This window comes from Delphinapterus leucas, chromosome 8 (genome assembly GCF_059928025.1).
Source record: "Delphinapterus leucas isolate spDelLeu-1000000601 "Yukka" chromosome 8, BTC_Dleu_Yukka2, whole genome shotgun sequence".
Classification (NCBI taxonomy): Eukaryota; Metazoa; Chordata; class Mammalia; order Artiodactyla; family Monodontidae; genus Delphinapterus; species Delphinapterus leucas.
In genome coordinates, this window is record NC_143136.1 from 72,080,342 (window position 1) to 72,102,095 (window position 21,754).

The 21,754-nt window shown below is 33.9% G+C and overlaps 1 protein-coding gene across 14 annotated transcripts in view; it reads left to right on the forward strand.

Moving 5' to 3' along the window:
- BAZ2B (bromodomain adjacent to zinc finger domain 2B) overlaps positions 1–21,754 on the forward strand; it is a 385,114-nt gene that overhangs the window by 200,250 nt on the left and 163,110 nt on the right. For 3 of the 14 annotated variants that reach the window (XM_089915997.1, XM_089916000.1, XM_089916006.1), the window contains exon 1: positions 7,510–12,323. The exons of 1 other annotated variant lie outside the window; for it this stretch is intronic. The gene's annotated coding sequence lies outside the window, so the exon portion shown is untranslated. Of the gene's footprint in view, positions 1–7,505; positions 12,324–21,754 lie in introns of those variants that run through there. 10 more of the 14 variants (XM_089916005.1, XM_089916009.1, XM_089916008.1 and 7 more) reach the window with 6 other exon arrangements.

A 21,754-nucleotide genomic window follows, 5' to 3' on the forward strand; every position in this document is an offset into this window, starting at 1 on the left:
ATAGAGGTTAAATGATGGTTACTAAATTATTCAATAACTAATTATTGGGTGCCTAGTACATGCAAATGCTGAGGATAAGGCAGTGAACAAAACAGACTGTGCACACGTGGGGCTAACAGTCAATGAGCGAAAGAGATAACAGTTAATAAACTAATATTTACTATATTAGATGGCAATCAACACTATGAAAAAAGATAAAGCAAGTTAAGAGTCATGAGGGCCAGGGTTGTGAAGTTAGTATTTGTTATAGGGTGGTTGGTGAAGCCCCTCCTAAGAAGATGACAGTTTAACAGAGATCTTAGGAAAGTGAAGGAGCAAGTCATGCATATATCTGGGTGATGACTCTTCCAAAGAAAACAGCCGGTGCCAAGACACTGAGGAAGATTGTACTTGGCATATTCCGGTAACAATAAGGAAACCAGTGTGTCTGGAGTGGTGTGAGTAATGAAAGGGAGTAATAAATGAAGCTAGAGAGATTTCACATAGACCTACATTTAAGAATTAAGTTTTTTTAAAAAAAGAGAATATTGAAAAAAATTATGCTGTGAGCTTAACTAAAGCTCATATTGTTGCTAAACCAGTGATCCCCAAAATAGTTTTGCTAGAGCCTTAGTTGTGTAGAGTGAGTATTGCTTGATAAAAAGATTCCATGGTCAAGTAAGTTTGGAAAACCTAGCGTTAATGTTAAACAAAGGTAAACAGGTTTTGTTTTGTTTAACAACTGTTTAGGCACATCTTTTAATGTGCTAACATGTTTTGTGAATCTCCAATCTTTGACCCTTCCTTCAAAGAACCTCTTAAGAGGGGCTAGTGTTTTTCAATGCTTTGGTAAATGCTGTATTATATAATCCTACAGATTAACTATTGGTTACTAAAAGGATTTTCCACAATTGCTGTTTCATAACCTCTATGCTCCTTAAGCCAACATTTCTCTCTGCCTGCTTTTTCAGTAAAGACAACATTTTTTTATTGTTTTCCTAAGTAATTCTCAAATCCATCCTTTTTTCTCTATTCATGATGCCTAAATCTTTATGTAGGTTTGCATCGTGCCTCACCTGGGCTATCACAGTAGCCTCCTAACTGGTGGCTCTGCCTCTAGTCTTGCTGTGTCCAGATTCAGCATCCTCTTCAGTGACCATTTAAATGGCATCACAAATCTAACTTGATTATTCACCTACTTAAAATCCTTTACTAGCTTCCCATCACTATGGAATAAAATTTAATCTCATTTACAGGGCACATGATATCTTCTACATTCTGTCTCCTATCTACATCTAAAATTTTGCCTAAATTTCCCATGCTTAGTATTCCCCAGCTTTGAAACCATTTATACTTCCTTAAAGCAGGCAGTGGGTATATAGTCTTTTTGCCTTTGTTCAGTGCTATTATTTCTTCCTGACATAGCTTTCCCTCTGTGAGTAGCCTAATTTCTCCATTCTTAAAGATTTAGAGCAGACGTACTCTTCTTGAAGAATACTCTCAAGTTCTTCCTGTCTAAGTCAGGTACACTGATGTACAATTCTGCCAAAGCACTTAAAACAATGAAGTAAAACTACGTGTTTTCTCCATTCTCTGTATCCTGTACCTTGTATCTGTATCTTAAGTGCTTCATACTTTAAGTAGATACCCAATAAATGTGGCAAGTAACTCTACCAAGTAGTTGAAGACTTTCTTATAAACAGATCTATCAATTCCCCTCTTTTGCAGTTCAAGATCTGTTTGGATTATAGACATAAATGTAAAACATAAAACTGTAAAACTTTTAGAAGAAAACATAAGGGAAAATCTGTAAGTCCTAACTTGGTGAAGCGTTCTTATATTGATACCTGACACAAAAAACCACAACGCTTGAAAGTAAAAAAATCAGTAAATTGGACTTTACAAAAATTAAAACTGTTTGCTTTGTAAAATACCCTGTTATGATGGTGAAGAAACAAGCTATATACTAGGAGAAAATATGGAAAACCACATATCTGACAAAGGACTCATATCTAGGATATATAAAAACTCTCAAAACTCAACAGTAAAAATGCCAACAGTCTAATTAGAAAACTCGGTAACATTTCACTGAAGTAGCATTTCACTGAAGAGGATATCCAGATGTCAAACGAGCACATGAAAAGATGTTCAAAATCATTAGCCATCAGAGGAATACAAAAATGAACTATCACTAGTCACCTATCAGAACAGCTAAAACAAAAATTAGTGACAATATCTACCACTGGCAAGAATGTGGAGAAATTGAGCTCTTATACATTGCCATTGGGAATGTAAAATGGTACAACCACTCTGGAAAAGAGTTTGGTAGTTTCTTAAAAAAACAAGAAAACAACTAAACATATGCGAAATACATGACCCAGCAAATGCACTCCTGGGCATTTATCCCAGCAAAATGACTGTTCATGGTTGTTTATAGCAGCTTTATTTGTAATAGCCAAAACTGGAAACTATCAAAATGTCTTACAATAAGTGAATGGCTAAACACGGTACGGTGTGTCCATATCATGCAATACTACTCAGCAATACAAAGGTATCAACTATTGATACACAGATCTCAAGGACATCAGGCTCAGTGAGAAAAGTCAATCTCAAAAGGCCACTCAATAATTCCATTTATGTAAAAACAAAATTATAGAGACTGAGAACAAATTTGTGGTACCAGGGGTTAGGGATGGTAGAGGAGAGCGGGGTTTGGGTGTGACTGTAAAGGAGTAGCATGAGAAGGATCTTTGTGGTGATGGAATAGATCTGTATCTTGTTTGCGGTGCTGTTTACATGAATCTAGATCTGTGGTAAGATGACATAGAGCTATATGTATACATTGTAGTTAGTTTCCTGGTCTTGATATTGCGCTATAGTTCTATAAGGTGTAACCATTAGTGGGACCTCAGTGATGAGTACATGCAATCTCACTATACTATTTTTGCAACCTTCTGTAAATATATAGTTATTTCAAATTAAAAAGTAACAAAATTGTCTTTTTTTCTTCTACCTTCCCACCCATCTCTGGGAAAAAAAAAATTGTTTTACCTTGCTCCTCCATGTTTATTGCAGCATTACTTAACAATAGCTAAGACGTAGAAAAAACCTGAGTCCACTGATGGATAAGTGGATAAAGAAACTGTGTTGTATATTTATACAATGGACTATTACTCAGCCATAAAAAGAAGGAAATTCTGCCATTTGTAGCAACATGGATGGACCTTGAGGGCATTTTGCTACATGAAGTAAGACAGAGAAAGACAAATACTGTATGATCTCACTTATATGTGGAATCTAAAAACAAAAACAAAAAATATTACCCAAACTCATAGTTAATAGAGAACAGATTGGTGGTTGCCAGAGGTGGGGGGGTGGGTGAAATCGGTGAGGGTTTTCAAAAAGTACAAACTTCCAGTTATAAAATAAATCAGTCCTGGTAAAAACAAACAAAAAATGTTTTGCCTCCTTACTAAACCTAAGACTTTATTCATGCTTTTTGATTTTTATCCTTTTCTGTGTCCTCCAGAGACTTGTTTCATTGATTATTCATAAGACATATCCAGCTTCTCCTTACTTGACTGATTTATTTCAGATTGTCCTATCTTAAATAAAATGATAAATAGAAGTAAACAAACCAACAAAACCTTTACTTCCCATAAGTGGTTGTATTTGTATATTAAAGATATATATATCCATGTTAACACGTGTAGCTCTAGTTCATTTATTTTAATTGCTATGTATTTCATTATAAAAACACACCACAATCTTTTATTTATTTTCTAGTATTTCACTATACAAATAATGCTGTAGTTTACATCTTTGTATATGACTTTATGCATATGTATGAGAGTTTTTCTGGGTTACATACCCAGAAGTAGAATTTCTGTGATATTGACTACATACAGCTTTGATTTTACTAAGTATTGCTTAATTTCTTTCTGCAGTGGTTATATGAGTTTACACCATAAGTGCATAAGAGATTTCCTGGTCTACATTTTTCCCAACTTTTGGATTTTCCTTAACTTTTGCCTTCCTACTCCATCTATGTAGAATCTGCTATGAAGTTCAATACATTTTACATCTATAATTTAATTTTTTGTTTCTCGCTCTACTTTGACCAGTCAACAAGTAAAAAAAGAATTGATTCATCTTATCTTTCATATTCATATTTATCTCCGTATTTCTGACTCAACTGCCACAATCTTAGTTCAGACCCTTTCCTCTTGCCTAATCTTTTGTAACAGGCTGAATATTGTAATATCCCTCTTGGAAATCGCTTTCTGCTCCAATTCATCCTACTTAAAACTGCTAGATCAATATTTCTAATGCAAGTAGTTTACCACTGTTTGCAGTGTCGAATAAATTTAACACTTAAAGTGACGTTCAAGGTTGTCTCTAATAAGGTCCTAAACTAGCTTTTCAGCTACATCTCCCGCTATGTTCTATATATGCCTTATATACTAGCTAGACTAGATTACATTCACTTATTGATTGATTAATTCATTCAAACAGTAGATACTGAAAGCTTTTATTAGGCTATACAAGTGTATTAACACTTGAGTTTTGTAAGTGCTACTACTATAAAAATTAATAACTCATGCTTCTTGTTATTGGGGGACTTGCAAGCTACCTCAAGCTATTCTTTGAGCATGCCCAATACTTTTCAGCCTCTACCCTCAGCATATTGTTTTCCCTCCACTTAGTATACCGTTTTTCCTAGTACCTCTGCCTAGCCATCTTTGCCTTTCAAAAAATCCTGTATACTTTTCAAGGCCTACTTAAGATGTTAGCTTTGCATGAAGTCTTTTCTGATATCCACAGTTAACTTTGCTCCTATAGTATTATATTTCTATTGTTTTCATGGCACATACTGTATTTCATGTATTTGTCTTAGCCTTCCACGGTGATAAGTACTTTGTCTATTCATCTGTATTGTCCATATAGCATATAACATAATGTCTTATATAAGGTAGGCAAACTGTTAACTAAAATAATTTAATTGAAGATAACATATTAGTTAAATCCAAGTTCACCAATTAGACCTATTTGGGGAAAGATCAATTTGAATTAGAAAAAAATGCTTAATTATGTAATTTTATGTAGTGTTCTTACTTTAAAACAGTATAGAAAAGCTAAATTATGGGTGGGTTTCTATTTAGTGATCTTTACAACTTGCTTTGATGAATAGTAAACTTTATCTGTGATCAGAATAACAGTTGTTCAGTTCACTTTTAGACTCTTAAGTTAAAATTCCCTTAAATCAGGTTTTCAAACTGTACTCTGAGGAATCGTATGAGTTGGTTCTGTTGAGATGTGTTGGCTACTGCTGGGTGCTTCTTCTGCCCCAAAGAGCAGCCCTTTATTTCTTTTTTACTATACAGGGCTTCTTCACAGGATTTTATTTAAGACAGGATTCTTTTGCTGAAGTAGTTTAAAATAATTGCTAAGACTGTATAATACTTCAATTTTATCCATTTATTTAATATTTTCTAAGATCTTACAAAAAATACATTATTCCCACCTTATTTTTTTGTATTACTACAAATTTAAAATCTGTAGTCCATGTGAATACGAAACTTCAGATAATTAAGCAAATAGTAGGTAATGGGCTTTGAACGTGACAAATAGTTTATTCTCCGAGTATTCTGCATTTTAATATGGATTTTTGAGGAGTTATTAGAATATCAGGAGTTACTGGACTTGATATACAAATTTTTAGGTAGGCTAAGGAATTCTTTAGATCATGGCTTCTTAAAATTTAATGTGCATAAGATTCTGATTCATTTGGTCTGGGCTAGTGCTTGAGATTCTTTATTTCTTTATTTCTAGCAAGTAGTTTCAGCGTTGCTGGTCTGTGGACTACAGTTTGAGTAGCAAAGCCTATCACCACATTTTATTAGGATTTCATCCTTTGCCTTAGTGAAAGTAGGTTTTCAGTATTGCCATAGACATTTTTTAGCTGTCTGTTTCTCTACAGTCTGATTTATATTTTGCCATTTTAATAGAAATTTCTGGGGTTTTAGGGAAATACTTTGTGTGTGGATTAATGATTGCCCTGTGATTATGTAGTTCTTTGTTTAAAATTATCCTTCACTATTTTTAAAATAGTTAGCCTTGAGAACTATTAGACTGTCAGTGCCAACTTTCAGAGAATTTAAGTTTGATAAGGAATATCTGTTTGGTTTACTTTTCTAATAAAACTGTAATATTTATTGACTTTTGTTATTTTGCAGGATATTGTTTGAGGTTAGATATTAAGTTGTTATGAAAATAAAAATAGGAAACAGTTTTGTTTGGCTAAAGTTGTTTTAGCTGGTATAAGTACTGCTTTTTAAAAGAACTATTATAATCATGAATTAGTAGCAATTGTATACCACAGCAGGCTAGGCTGTTAATTTTATCTGTAGTACACATGAACTGAAAACTTAATTTGTGTAAACGGACAACCAATAGGACAGATAGTCATTTAGTTAAATAGCTTATACTCAAAAAGATATAAATCAATTCTGAGGGACATTAATGCTTTTCTTTAAGACATATATATCGAATATTTTCATAGTCTTTTGGGCTTTTATAGAAAATTGTAATAACTAAATCATAAATTTAAGTCATAAATCTTTAAGAAAATTCTCAAAAGTGCTTATTTTTGATAAATGGAAATTAGTGATTAACTTTGTAGACCAGAACAGCAGAGCATTTTGGGGGGAAAAGTTATGATTTTTATCTAAAAACATGGTTATTATATCAGCCTTGCATTATTTCACCTACTAATTGTCAGTAGTGAGAACTGCTGGAAGAATTACATTATTACAAAAGTGACTTTAAAATATATTATTATTTTCTTATTTCTTAAGTAAGGACTAATATTGCTATAAAAGTTTTTATATGGAATTTATGTCAAATGTTGATAAAAGTTTTCTTCAAACCTGATTCAACAATTTTGTATAGAAATAAACCTCCTTTGTTTCTTCTGGTAGCATCCATTGATTTTTTTTTTTTTTCCCAAAGATACATTAATAGTGCTGATAGAAGCAGAACAATTGGAATTTACATTAAAAATAAATGTGATGAATAAAAAGCAGTACTCTATATAATAATGTTATAGTCTTGATTTTTCTTTACCAAAGTTCCAAAATCTAAAGGACAAAAATACTGACAAGGTCAAGAAAAAATGAAAGAAAGAACAAACGATGCAAAAAGAAAATGACACTGGGGTCTTGGTTTAATACATATGTATTCCAGGTTGATGGTTGATTTCATTAGCAAATCTCATTGTTATGCAATGTCTGTTCTTCTGCAGCAAAATGAATATTGTATTTTTACAGGCCCTGTGTGTATCTATTATGTTACAATAAATGAAAAAATATATATGTGTAGCTTTCTTTGGTTTACTCTTTTCAGTTTGTCTTTTAGGAAAAGAAAGAAAATTGAATTATATTCTTTCTTTTGTTATTAAATTTATTCAAAGCTTTTCAATTTATATTATAGATATATTTCCTACTTTTGTTCCCTGAAATAAACAATTGTAAGGTGGTTAATAATGTAACCATTTAAATTATCCTATAACTTTTTACATGAATAGACTATAATCTTGATTGATTTAAGCTGATAATTAATATGAGGTTAACCATAAGCTTTCTAACATATTTTTAAATGTTAGGATGGGTTTTCTTATTGCAAGAAGAATGTTAAGCAAGTGTACATATTATGCCAAATGTAAATACTACTACCTTTTGCAATAGCGAAAATTGTATGTTGAGATTACTATAGTTAGATTTCAATTTTCATAAAATAGGAAATTCAGAAATAACAAATTTCAGTGGCTCCACATTGGAAGAGTTCATTTAATCAGGTAAAAGACTGCATGACTCTTAGGGTTATGTATATGAATTCAAATGTGGATCAAACTGTACTGGACACAATTGTCATTTAATTTTAGTCATTTTGAGGTCTGACAATAATTTACAAAATCTATTTGGCTTTTGGTAGTGTTATCAAAAGTTGTCACAACTAAAATTCTTTTGACAATCTCGAAAATAGAAAAGCCCAAGATTTGATTTAATATAGGTTGATTGTATATCATTTAGAAATTATCTATATAATAAAAATTGGGGAATTCCCTGGTGGCACAGTGGTTAAGAATCCGCCTGCCAATTCAGGGGACGTGGGTTCGAGCCCTGGTCCAGGAAGATTCCACTTGCCGTGGAGCAACTAAGCCTGTGCGCCACAACAACTGAGCCTGCGCTCTAGAGCCCACGAGCCACAACTACTGAGCCCACATGCTGAAACCACTGAAGCCCGCACCTAGAGCCCATACTCCGCAACAAGAGAAGCCACCGCAATGAGAAGCCCGCGCACCGCAACGAAGAGTAGCACCTACTCGCCGCAACTAGAGAAAGCTGGCGCGCAGCAACGAAGACCAAACACAGCAAAAAATAAAGAATTTAAAATAAAAATTGGCCTTCTGGTTCACTTGATGCAATCGTAATAAGTAACTTGTTTATGTTGGACAAACGAGCTGTTATAAATATGTACAGCAGTGTATTAATGCACCATCTTAAGTTAATTTGTACTTATAATGTTTACATTTTATTGTTCACAATGGGTAATACAAAATAAGAAATTTCAAAATCTAGTAAGGGAGATCCCTAAAATAATTAGAGAGTAATATAGAGCTAAATCATGTGGAGAAAGAAGGTTTTCTGGGCTCAAATAGTTAGGCTCTGAGTGAGGAGCCTCCTGAAAGTGATGAGATCTAAGCTGATAGTGTGGTAAGGAAGAAATGGGAAACAACATAAACAAACTGGTAGGTAAGAGAACATAACCTTGGCATCTTTGGGAGACAGCGAAGAGACCAACACAACTGTAATGGAATATATTTGCTACTACTTATTTATTTTACCCCACATAAAAATTAGATTGTAGCATTGTTAAATTTTAGTATTATTCAGTCAAGATGTATGGTGTGTTGAGGTGCTACTGTTGTGGACCTTGTTTTATCTTGTATAATAAAATGGGAAATAGGAAATTGCTTTTATATTAATTTTACTGTCTTTCTCCCCCACCAATCATATGAAAAGTAAATGCTGCAAAAATATGCCAAGATTCATGCTCTAAAATAAATTGAAATTGGTGCAGACTGTCTGAGAAGGTAGGAATCTAGAAACTCTAATAAGTCAGATTTCTCTACCGTAGTTACAAATACCAAACTGAGGAGGAATGTAAATCATCAGAGATTGGGCTCCCAGGCTGTTGAACTGAGCAGGATCATGGAAGGTCAACAAAGAGGGAGAGAGGAACTGTTTTAAGTTAAAAAGAGGGATCCCTCTTAAGTGTCTGGACCTATCCTACCAATGTCTTCTCCTTGATCTGGAACCACAGTTATCACTTGCATGTCCATTTTATTTACTCATCCAGCAGAAGAATCTGCATTTAGAAAATGAAATATGAACTTGGAATATGAAAATGGACTGTGAATTCAACAAAAGATGCTGGGGATTGTTAGTGTTTGTTTAAAGATCCCAATTAGATACATAGCTTCCTAGCAAGTTGGCTCATTTTCTGGGTAACCTTTCATCATGTTATGATACCAACTTGCCCCAAAGAAAGGTTGAAAGGAATTCCATATGAAATTTGTTATTTAATCTCTGTAAAGATGCTGTTGAGAAAATTATTTTTTTGTCCAGGGTTGCATTATTGAAAAGTATGAAGATATTTCTCTCAGTTCTAAGTACTAGGGAAAGCTTTGGTGCTTATTTGTAAAATGCAGTTTATACAAAATGAGAATTTTATAATTTGATCTTGTTTCCCACTTTACTTTGATTGCTAGGAAGCTCAGAGCTGAACCACTCACGTCTTAGAGTTGTGCAAGGCCTTATGACAGGCGTTTCTATGTTCCAGCTTTACTTTGTGTTTCATCTTCTTGCTTCCCTTTATTCATATTAATTTACATTTTGAAAGCATTCTGTTTTACTAATCATATGTCCATAAGTCACCTTAAGTTATTTTGAAATAAGTTGGGACATAAATAACTATGGAAAGCTTCTTTATTGTCAGCAGAATGTAAGCAAATAAATGTAGGAGCCTCTCTTCCTTCTCCTGTCCCCTTTCCTTTCATTTTCATTTTGCATGAATTCTTTAAGTCATGGAGGACTAATCTCCTCTGTGGTTCTTAGACCTGCCAGGGGCAAGGGAATCATTTCTGGAGGTTTTTCCCTGTACAGAACTGCCAGGTGTAGTTCGTTGTGCTAAGTGTGCTTTACGCAAGAGTGCCTGACTGCGAGAACAAGTTAGAGCTGAAATATATCTAGAGGAGGAAAAGGTTTCCTTTCCTCACATGTTAGCTCAGAGGGGGTCTTTTTCTAACTCAGAGGGTATCATATTTACCCTGGTTTTCATCCTTGCCCTTTCAACCAAATTGTAAACTCTTACCCTGAAATTTGCTGACATTTGATAAAAGCTACCTTGAATGAAACAAAATTTCAAATTTATTTTCTTTACTTCTGTATTTTAATTTCATTATCCTTTAAATTTGATCCATATGGGAAACTAAGATACTCATGGCTCTTTGAAATAATAGTTTTCTAATTTAAAATTTTGTTTTGTTTCCATATATGAATTACATAGTCAAAGCTACCTATTTGGTAGGAATTATATCTTAAATTATCTATAAAGGAAATAAGGGCTGTGTCTTGCATTCCAGGTAACTATAGGATATTTGAATTATTTAATTGGACCAAGAAATTCAGCTGAAACTTTTAGTAATAGTTTTCTGAAAATTTGCTATTTCGTGCGTCATCATAGTAAAGATGGTGGTTAGCAACTTGCATTAATGTTGTTCAGTATTAAATATGTACTCCTTTCAAATGATACATATTAAATGTTTGTAACATAATCTGTTCTGATATTTTGTATTCTTGGCACAGTCTTGTCTACTTAGGTGTTCTTTTTGTTGTCAGTGATTTTATTGTCACTTTGTTTTGTTTTCTGTTGCAATACATTAGAGTTTTATTTTGCAGAGTAAATATATACCTGATTTAAGTTATATAAATAAAGCCTTGATTATATTGCTGTAAAAGGGTCGTTAAGAGCTCTTTGCATTAAAATCTAAAGCATGCTGTGTTCATAATAGTTCGGACAGATGCTGGGCCTTAGAATATATAGAATTTTAAAGATAAATGAAATTTTGTAGATTAAAAAAGTCTCCTAAATATTTTTAAATTAGTGAATTTGTTTATCATTTTGACAGAGTGTGTGTTTGTTTTATACCCTTAGTTAGTTTAAATCAATCTTCATCAACTATACTAGAAATTTCAGAGTGAAAAAACAGCAATTTGGAGGAAAAACTAAGGACAGAGAAACTTAATTTTCGAGCTAACAATATATTTTTAAATGCTCAAGTTAAATATTTTAGGTTTTGTTTTCTTTTTGAAATATGAATTTTAAATGATGCAGGGAGTAGCTTCAAGTTATGTAAACTTTTTGATTCATATAATCGAGATTTTTTTCCCAAAGACTGCCACATGAATTATAGTTTTATTTTGCAAGAGCTTGTCTTTATTTATAACTCAGAAACTTCTTTTATCTATTTTCTTGAAGGAGTTAAAATTCAAAGACATTTCCCTACAGTTAGCAGGTTTTTGAACAGTTAATCTTAGTTTCTTTTCAAACCTTGTTAGCTAGTGTTGCCTTGTTTTTAAATTTACCTGCCGAGAAGTAATTTTTAAAACCTACTTAAACAGATTCGTTTCTCAAGCATTCCTTATTATAAACTGTGTGCCTTCACATGTCAGGAATAAACCCTCCTTAAAAAAGGAAGAAAGATAGAACTCTTTATTGTCTGTTTTGACGTTAATAAAATTAAGAAAAGAAAGATTGAGACATCAACCTCACCTGGCTTAGTTTTGTCACGTGAGCATTCACGGTTACTGGTGATCTAAGTGCTCCACCTGCCTTTCAGTTTGTTTACCAGGAAATCAAGATGTGTAAACTGCAGGAAGTACTATTTGACCCTCTCCGACAGTATCTCATTACAATAATTGCTAATCTCTGAATAAGACAGCCATGTTTTGTGAGTAACTGAGAGAGAGAGGTTGTGTTAGGTAGATTTTAGGTGTTTCAACAAATAAAGCATTGTAAATGCTTACTTGGATTATGTTTTCATGAGAGCTTCTGATAAAAGACATATGGTGACCTTTGGGGTCAGCAAAGCTAGGACACAATAGTAGGTATTCTTTCATGCCTTTTAACTGAAAAATATCACGGCTTGTTGTTTTGGAGTGCTGTCACTGCTCTGAATCGAAAGGATAATGGCTACTTCCTGATTAAACCCACTCTCCACAGTAAGCTGTTAATATTATACTGTATGTCTTTTTCTCCTGTAAATGCAGTAGCATTTTGTGTTTTCTTTACTTTTTATCATTGTCTTTTCTTAGATATATCTGTTGTAAGTAATTCCTGAAGTTGAAGTTTACAATTAGAGTAGAAACTACTGTTTTAAGTTTGGAGGAATTTTTTTTTTTTAATGGAAAAGTATCTTTGTTTGGTATTAAATCCAACCTTCTCATATACTTACTGTAGATTTTGGTTAGAGAAATTAGCTTTTAAAAAAGACATTGAAATGATAAATTATATTAAGCTGTCACTTTCTTGGCACTCTAAGCAAAATTTTAAAAATAACTTATGTAGTAAATCAGATTAATTTTTTCAGGGAATATTTGGGTAAACTAATTTTATTTAATACATTTCATAAGTCTATTTAAATATATTGTCAGGATTATTGATAATTGTTTTAATTATTAAATTAAACTATCACTCTTAAATTAATTATGAGATCCCTGTGATGTAAAAACAATATTAAGTACTCAGAATATAAGAAGGGGAATAATGAGCTTCTTAGTTTTAATCCTAAAGCTGGCAGTCACTCCATCTGTGGTCTTGGGACAATCATTTAAACTGCTTACCTTGGTTTTCTTGTCTACTGTTCATATGTGTGCTAAGTAAAATGAATGTTGTTTTTCTTTATGGTAGTACAAAGTGTAAAGAAAATGATTATTCATAAGTATTTTATAAAATGGACAACAGACCCTGAACATAGAATAGGAAAACATTTAGGAGTCACAGTAGACAAGGAAATAATAGAAAAATTATTTCTATTGTAAAATAGTGGAAAGTAAAGTTTAAAATAAACACCATATAACTGCCCTTTTAATTTCAACAAAATTGTTAGTTTTGCTAAATCCCTAATGTAACATTACCAGAGGATTCTACATATTGTTGGGTACACGACTAAAATGAGAAGTGGAAAGCTTGGAGGTGATTTAGTAAAGAGTCACAAATATACTTAAATTATTTAACTTTTTCTCAAAAGTCTTATTCCTGGAAATGAGATTATTTAGAGTAGAGGAAAGAAGATGTGTATATATTATAGGCCTATAAGTATAGTTCACCTAAAAAGTAAGATGTTTAATTTTTAAACTCTAGAACTAGGCATCCTGGTTATATTTAAAAAATACTATGAAATTATTAAACACTGAAGGCAGCTACTGAAGATGGTCATAGAACCTAACATTCAGAAATATTTTAAAAATATTCTGGGATAATGTAACTTCTTTTGCAAAATGATTATCAAAGATATTTTAGGTAACTTGGTAATTTATGTTATTGGTCATTCTAAGGAGATTCCAAAGATTGTATTTAATGAATATTCCAACTTGGTCAAGTTATTGAAGTAGGACTTATAGTAGTGCCTCTGTTTAATTTGTTATTTATTTATTTATTTTTGCTGCATTGGGCCTTTGTTGCTGTGCGTGGGCTTTCTCTGGTTGCGACGAGTGGGGGGTACTCTTTGTTGCGGTGCGGTGGCTTCTCTTGTTGCGGAGCACGGGCTCTAGGCGTGCGGGCTTCAGTAGTTGTGGCATGCGGGCTCAGTAGTTGTGGCTTGTGGGCTCTAGAACACACGGGCTTAGTTGCTCTGCGGCATGTGGGATCTTCCTGGTCCAGGGCTCGAACCCATCTCCCCTTCACTGGCAGGCGAATTCTTAACCATTGTGCCGCCAGGGAAGTCCTGTTTAATTCGTAATAGCAAATAATAGATGTCACTTATTGAATACTTAATATGTGCAAACTACTGCGCTAATTTTATTGTAGGAGAGGCAAACTTTTAACTTTACCCTCTTAGAGTTCTATTTGGCAGGGCCTGAGAATTAAATTGACGTAAGATAGATCAACAGGAGAAAAGCATACACCTGTATTTAATACATAGTTTTGTGTGAAACAGAGTCTGCAAAAGGAATGAAGACCAAAGAAATGGTGAAATCTACTTCTTTTATGTTAGGTTGACCAAAGAGAGGCAATTGTGGAAAAGTGACTAAGCTAGTTGGAGAGACTAAAGGAAGATAAGAATTATTTTAACAAGGTCTGTTTGTTGAGAATTCTCTCAGTCTCAACTTTTCATCTTTGATGATAAGAATGTTACTTTCCTTCTGGTATAGGGAGGACATCTTTCATATAGTAATTTCATTTCCTGCTTTTAAGAGAAAGAAGGAAAGTCAGTGTTTTTCTTGTATTTGCTGTTTTTCAAGTGCCTTTAACTCAAAACAGTCAATATGCCAGAGCAGCGTATTTTGAAGAAGGATGTTCTGAATTCCTTCATTATCATCTTAGTTTACATTCATGATAATCACATGAGGTATAGGTAGTATCATTACCCCCATTTCTACTGATAAGGAAATAGCTGTAGAGAATTTAAATGATTTCGTCAATGTCCTTTAGTCAGTAAGTGCCAGAGCCAGACCAAAATCTCTAACAAAATCTAGAAAGAACTCCGTCTTCAGTGTCATGCCTTTAAGCATTGTGTTTATATTTTGGAGATAATAAAGGCGCTAAAGCCTTTGATTTAGATGGGGTTTTTTTCCAGCAGTTTATCAACTATTAGAATCCTTACTAAGCGTCAGACACTATAAGTACATCCTGCGGTAGTAATGGAAAGCAAAATTAAATCCCTCGTTTCACGAAACTTACAGTTTAGTGGAAGAGGCAAAAATATAACAGCCTATTATAGTACCATGTGATAACTGATATAATAGGGGTAAGTGCAAGATACTAAAGGTGACACAAAGAAGTTCTAATGTCTTCTTTTATTTATATATTTAATTTATATTTGGGGTGCTGTTCTAGGGATATATAAGTAAATAAAATTTTCAAACGTCTCTGCTCTTGTGGAACGTATATTGGGGCGGAGTCAACAGTAAGCATAATAAATAAGTATATAGCATGTTAGAAGGTGACAAGTATTATGGAGGAAAGAAAAAGTAGAGAAGGGTAAGAAGGCTGTGGTGGTGATGAGTTGGGTGATGTTTGAGCAACGATCAAGGAAGTTAACTATGCAGATATCTTTGGGAAGAGCCTTCCAGGTAGAGGACTCAAGGCAAAAGCATACCCGGTGTGTTCAGAGTAATGATTGGGGTAGAGTGAGGGAGAAGGGAGAGTAGGAGGTTTTGACAGAGGTAATTGGGGCTTCACAGAGCACTGTAGGGACTTTAAGGAGCCATTGCGGGCTTTCGGTATATCTGGCTTATATTTGTAAAGGTTCACTCCACTTGCTATGTTGAGAATAGACGGTAGGGAGGCATTGACCACCAGTCAGAAGTCTCTTAGAGTAATCTGACTGAAAAGTAGTGGCTTAGGTAAGGCTGGTAGTGGTTAAATTCTGGATGTTTTTAAGGTACAACCAAAATGTTTTCTGATGGATTGGATGTGGAATATGAGAAAAAGAGAAGGCCAGATGACTCCAAGGTTTTCTGCTGAGCAACTAGAAGGATGGCGTTGCCATCAACTGTGAGATGGGGACGGTTTTCATAGGGAGCAGGTTTGGGATAGGGATGGACAATCAGGAGTTTGGTTTTGGATGTGGTAGATTTTTAAGTGTTTAATAGATACGCAAGTGGGGATGGTGGGAAGATTTTCCAGAGGAGATACCATCTAAATTGAGGCTGAAGAATGAATTGGTGGTGATTTATGATGAACTTTGAGAACATTCTTTATACACTTAAATGAATTGGCTTTTTCTACTTTTACATATTTACAAACTAGAGTAACGTCTAAACATCTAAAAAGTAATAACATTTAAAAGTAAAAAAAATGTTTATCCCAACAAATTATTCTAAGTAGTTAAGTTTTCAGAGTATTTCAGTAGCTACTGTATTCATGAGTTGTGCTGGGTGCTTTTACATATATTGCTTCTCACCATAATGCTGTAAGGTAAGTTTTATTTCCATTTTACATTTGGAGAAACGGAGTCTGAAGGCGATTACAGTTGCCTAAGGTCATTGATATATTAGGTGATGGGTCTGGATTCAAACCTAGGTATTTACATTGTATTGTCCATGCTCCTTATTTTAAAAATGTATATTTTTAACCTTGCAAAGTTTTAAACATTTGTTTAAGGTCTCAAGGAGTTGTCTTTTTGAACATTAGTTATCCTGTATTGTAGCATAATGATACCCTTGAGACATAAGATTTGTAGATTCTTGGTCATGGAGTCAAGCCATTTGTTGGTCTTTTTGAAGTTCCTACACAGCTTGCAGTACAGTTTCCTATTACAGATACTCTCTCCATTCCTGGCCCTTGTTCCCATGTGTAGTGCTTAATATGTGCTTAGAAATTTACAGCTGCTATCATCATCATTTTTATCCCTCTTTCTAGTATGCTGGGACCTTGGGAATCTCAACCCAAGCTTGTTGGATCATGTGTAAATTATAAAGCCTCAGAGATTAAGGGTATGGGGACTTCCCAATTAATGAAGAATGAGTTTTAACTCATTTATTTTGTCTGATGGAAACCATTTTTTGTTTCCTTCTCTTTATTGACTGTTTTCTGGGGAACTGAATTTGATAACTAGCTGTATTTCTGGCTGGAAAAGCAATATTCTCTGAGACGCCAGTGGGTATTTTCACTGTAAAAGTGAACATAAGTCATTCTACTTTGGTAGGGAATAGAAATATAGCTGTTCATTGAAATAGATTTACTTTTGAGGTAATGATGCCATATTTTAAAAACTTAAACCTTTTGCCTTTAGATCAAAATACATTATTTCTTAAATTTCATGTGAGCTAATACTCTTTTGCTGTACGCGGGCCTTTCACCATTGTGGCCTCTCCCGTTGCGGAGCACAGGCTCCGGACGCGCAGGCTCAGCAGCCATGGCTCAAGGGCCCAGCCGCTCCGCGACATGTGGGATCTTCCCGGACCGGGGCACGAACCCGTGTCCCCTGCATCGGCAGGCGGACTCTCAACCACTGTGCCACCAGGGAAGCCCTCACCTTTTTTATTTTTTGTTTGGATGGTATCTTATCTTTAATTCATTTGGGGAAAAAGAAAAATGATTGGTCAAACAGAATTTTCTGTTAAAAGTATCCTACTACCTATTTTTAATAGTTATAAAACTAAGTCTATTACATCCTTGATTCATTGGAGTGCCCAGGGAATGAGTATTCTGATTATTTTTTTCCCAGAAATAACAGTTGTTATTGAAATTCTTACTTAATGGATAAGTGCAAGTGTAAAATTGAAATATTTTTTGATAATTTGAAGATGATAGAGGGCTGTTGGATTCTGATTTGACAATTTCAGCTACTACTAATCTCGTTTGGTAAAAAAAAAGTACAAATAAATATTAAATATGAGTCTTGATTTGATAATTTGAGCAACTAATCTTGTTTTGTAAACAAAGCATAATCAAATATTAAATGTGTAATAGTAATTTAAAAACAGCAGAGATTTCAAAAGGAGGATGAAATTTAGTGCTAAATGAGTGATATAAACAAGTAAAATACTATGAGTTGATAATAAGAGAAGGTCATAGAATGATCAGGGAAGGCTTCTTTAAGGAAAAGGGACCTGAGCTTCAGACATTGAAGAGGGACTTCAAACATTACTTGTTATAACATTTTTATTGAGATATAATTTATACACCATACAGTTCACCCATGTAAAGTGTACAATCCAATGGCTTTTGGTAAATTACATTATTACATTTTTGAAGTGGTGGTAAAAATATATAACATAAAATTTGCCATTTTAATACTTTTTATGTTTACAATTCATTGTCATTAATTACATTCAAAATGTTGTGCAAACATCACCACTGTCTATTTCCAAAAATTTTCATCGTTCTAAATAGAAACTCTATAACTGTTAAGCACTAACTCCATTTCTCCCTACCCCTGCCCCTGGTAAACTTGAATCTACTTTCTGTCCTGTTGATTTGCTTATTCTAGATATTTCCTATAAGTGAAATCATATAGTATTTGTCCTTTTGTGTCAGGTTTATTTCACTCACTGTAATGTTTTCAAGGTTCATCCACGTTATAGCATGTATCCCAACTCCATTGCTCTTTAGGACTCAGTGATATCCCATTATACATATAAATAAATATTATATATATAATACAAACATATAAATGTATATATATATATATATATATATATCATTTTATTTGTCCATTCATCTATTGATGGACATTTGGATGTACAAATATTTGTTCAAGTCTCTGAATTTTTTTTGGTATGTATGTACCTTGGAGAAGAATTGCTAGGTCATGTGGTAATTTTATGTTTAGCTTTTTGAGGAACTGTCAAACTGTTTTCCATAGCAAGTGTCTTATCAAGCATTAATTTTTATTTTATTATACCATAGATATACAGTATGTAAAAAATTAGGCTGAATGAATACTGGCTTCGGTAAATACCATATATTTTTTTAAAAAGGAGCAAGGAAAGAAAAGAAACAGAAAGCCATGTGTTACACATGAGAAAATGTGTATGTATAAAGAGCTACCTCTTAAAGTGAATTTTAGTACAATAATTAAACCTTCGGGTTGTATGTTATCTCAATATTGCTCTAATAGTTTATAAAACATGGTCACCAAATTTCTATTTCTCAGTCCCTAGGCATCTATTATAAATAGATAGGTACAGGTATTTCCGTAAGTAGTGCAATTTAGTTTATTTCTGCCCAATTTTAAGGTACTTCTATTTTAGTTTTTTAGTTGCCTTTTTTGCACTGTAAAGTAAAATCTCCCTTAATTATATCTAACTGGAAAATATTCCAATATATTCTATTTAGTCATTTTATATTTATTTACTTCATATAGGCTAACATTTTATATAAGTCTGAGACAAAAGACTAGAGGTATTTCAGCTGACATTTAAAAAATGACTCTCTTAAAGTATAAATTCTGGGATTCAGTGTGAGTTAAGAAAACAGTGTTTACCTATCTTTTCATATATCGGTGAGGTACCACTAAGCCAAAAGAAGCTTATTTCATGGGCTTGATAAGATCATGTGACTCAGGAAATGGGAATCAATATTGGGATAGGGAAACTTTTTGACCTAATTACAGATTTCCCTAGGAGAGATATGTAATATCACAAGCACACATACAGTTATGAATCACGCTTGTGAACTCAGTATGGAAATAGTAACAGCAGATGTAATGAATCTTCCTGGTAAGAATATTGGTTAGGATATCAGAGAGGTATTTCTCATCAAAGATGTACATGTGAATATTTGATGCATAGGGAGTTTGAAATAGCCAGCAATTTTGAGAAAATTGACACAAGATAGCTCATGGAATAATTTTTGTTTTCTTTGTTCAAACCTCTGAGACAAATTCCTTAATATTGATTTGAGCTTAGTGAGTCTTTCCACACCTAAGTAGGAACAGAGTTCGAGGTCATGGGGTGTCTAAATCATCAACAAAGTTTAGACTTAGGGAAAAACTTTGGGGAAATAATTTTCCACTTGGTTAAAACCAAAAAGACAACAGTCTATTAAGTACAGAATTGTGGTAGACTTTTAGATACTTTGAATAACCTACTGAAAATTAAATAATTAGATAAAATATTTTAAAAAAATTTTATTGTGGCATTGTTGAGCTAAGGAAGTAAAGAATTTAAAGGGATAAAAAACTAAGTGAAATAGAAAATTTGAGGAGGGGGATTAGAAGACAATATTCTTAAAATGTCCATAGTACATAAAGAGACCTACAGACTGAAAGCAATTCCTATTAAAATCCCAATGGCATTTTTTACAGAAATAGAAAAAAAAACAATTCTAAAATTCATATGGAACCATGAAAGATCACAAATAGCCAAATCAATCTTTAGAAAGAAGAACAAAGTTGGAGGCATCAATTTCCTCATATAAAAATATATTACAAAGCTACAGTGGTCAAAACAGTATGTTACTGACATAAAGACAAACATATAGACTAAAGGAACAGAATAGAGGGTCCAGAAATAAATCCATGCATATACAGTCAATTAATCTTCAAAAAGGGTGCCAAGAATATGTGATAATGAAAGCCTAGTTTTTCCAACAAAAGGTGTTGGGAAAACTGCATATTCGCATACAAAAGAATGAAATTGGACCCTTTCTTACACCATACACAAAAATCAACTCAAAATGGATTAAAGACTTCAATGTAAGATCTGAAGCTGTAAAATTCCTAGAAGAAAACTCAGGGGAAAAGCTTCATGACATTGATCGTGGCAAAGGTATCACGGATATGACACCCAAAGCATTGGCAACAAAAACAAAAATTAATGAGGGAGACTGCATCAAACTAAAAAGCTTCTGCATAGCAAAGGAAACAATTGTCAGAGAGAAAAGGCAACCTATGGAATGGGAAAAAATATTTGCAAACTACATATCTGATAAAGTGTTAATCTCCAAAACATATGAGAACTCTTACAGTTCGATAGTAAAAAAACTAATAGTCTGATTTTAAAAATGGGCTAACAACTTGAGCAGACATTACTCCAAAAAAGACATACAAATGGCCAACAGGTATGAAAAAATGCTCAATGTCACTAATTATCAGAGAAATGCAGATCAAATCCACAATGAGATATTACCTCATACCTTTCAGGGTGGCTATTATCAAAAAAACAAAAAACAGTGAGTATTGGCTAGGATGTGGAGAAATTGGAACCCCGCACACTGTGGGAATGTAGAATGGTGCAGTCACTTTGGAAAATAGTATAGAGGTTCCTCAATAAATTAAAAATAGAATTGGGCTTCCCTGGTGGCGCAGTGGTTGAGGGTCCGCCTGCCGATGCAGGGGACACGAGTTCGTGCCCTGGTCCGGGAAGATCCCACATTACGCGGAGCGGCTGGGCCCCTGAGCCATGGCCGCTGAGCCTGCGCTTCCGGAGCCTGTGCTCCGCAACGGGAGAGGCCACAGCAGTGAGAGGCCCGCGTACCGCAAAAAAAAAAAAGAAAAATAGAATTAGCATATAATCCAGCAAACTCACTTCTGGGTATTTATCCAAAAGAATTCAACTCACAATCTTAAAGACATATTACTGCACCTATATTCATTACAGCACTGTTCACAGTGGCCAAGTTGTAGAAACCACCTAACTGTCCATCAGCAGATGAATAGATAAAGAAAATGTAGTTATATGAATACAGTGAAATAACTATTTGGCCTTAAAAAAAGAAGGAAAATCTGCAATATGCAACAACATGGATGAACCTTGAGGACGTTATGCTTAGTAGAATAAGCCAGTCACAGGAAGACAAATACTGCATGATTCCACTTACATAAAATATCGAAAATGTCAAATTTATTAGAATCAAAGCGTGGGATGGTGGTTGCCAGGGACTGGGGGAAAGGAGAAATGGGGGGTTACTAGACAGTGGGCACAAAGTTTCAGTTAAGAAGGTAAATAAGCTCTAGAGATCTGTTGTGCAGCATTGTACGTAC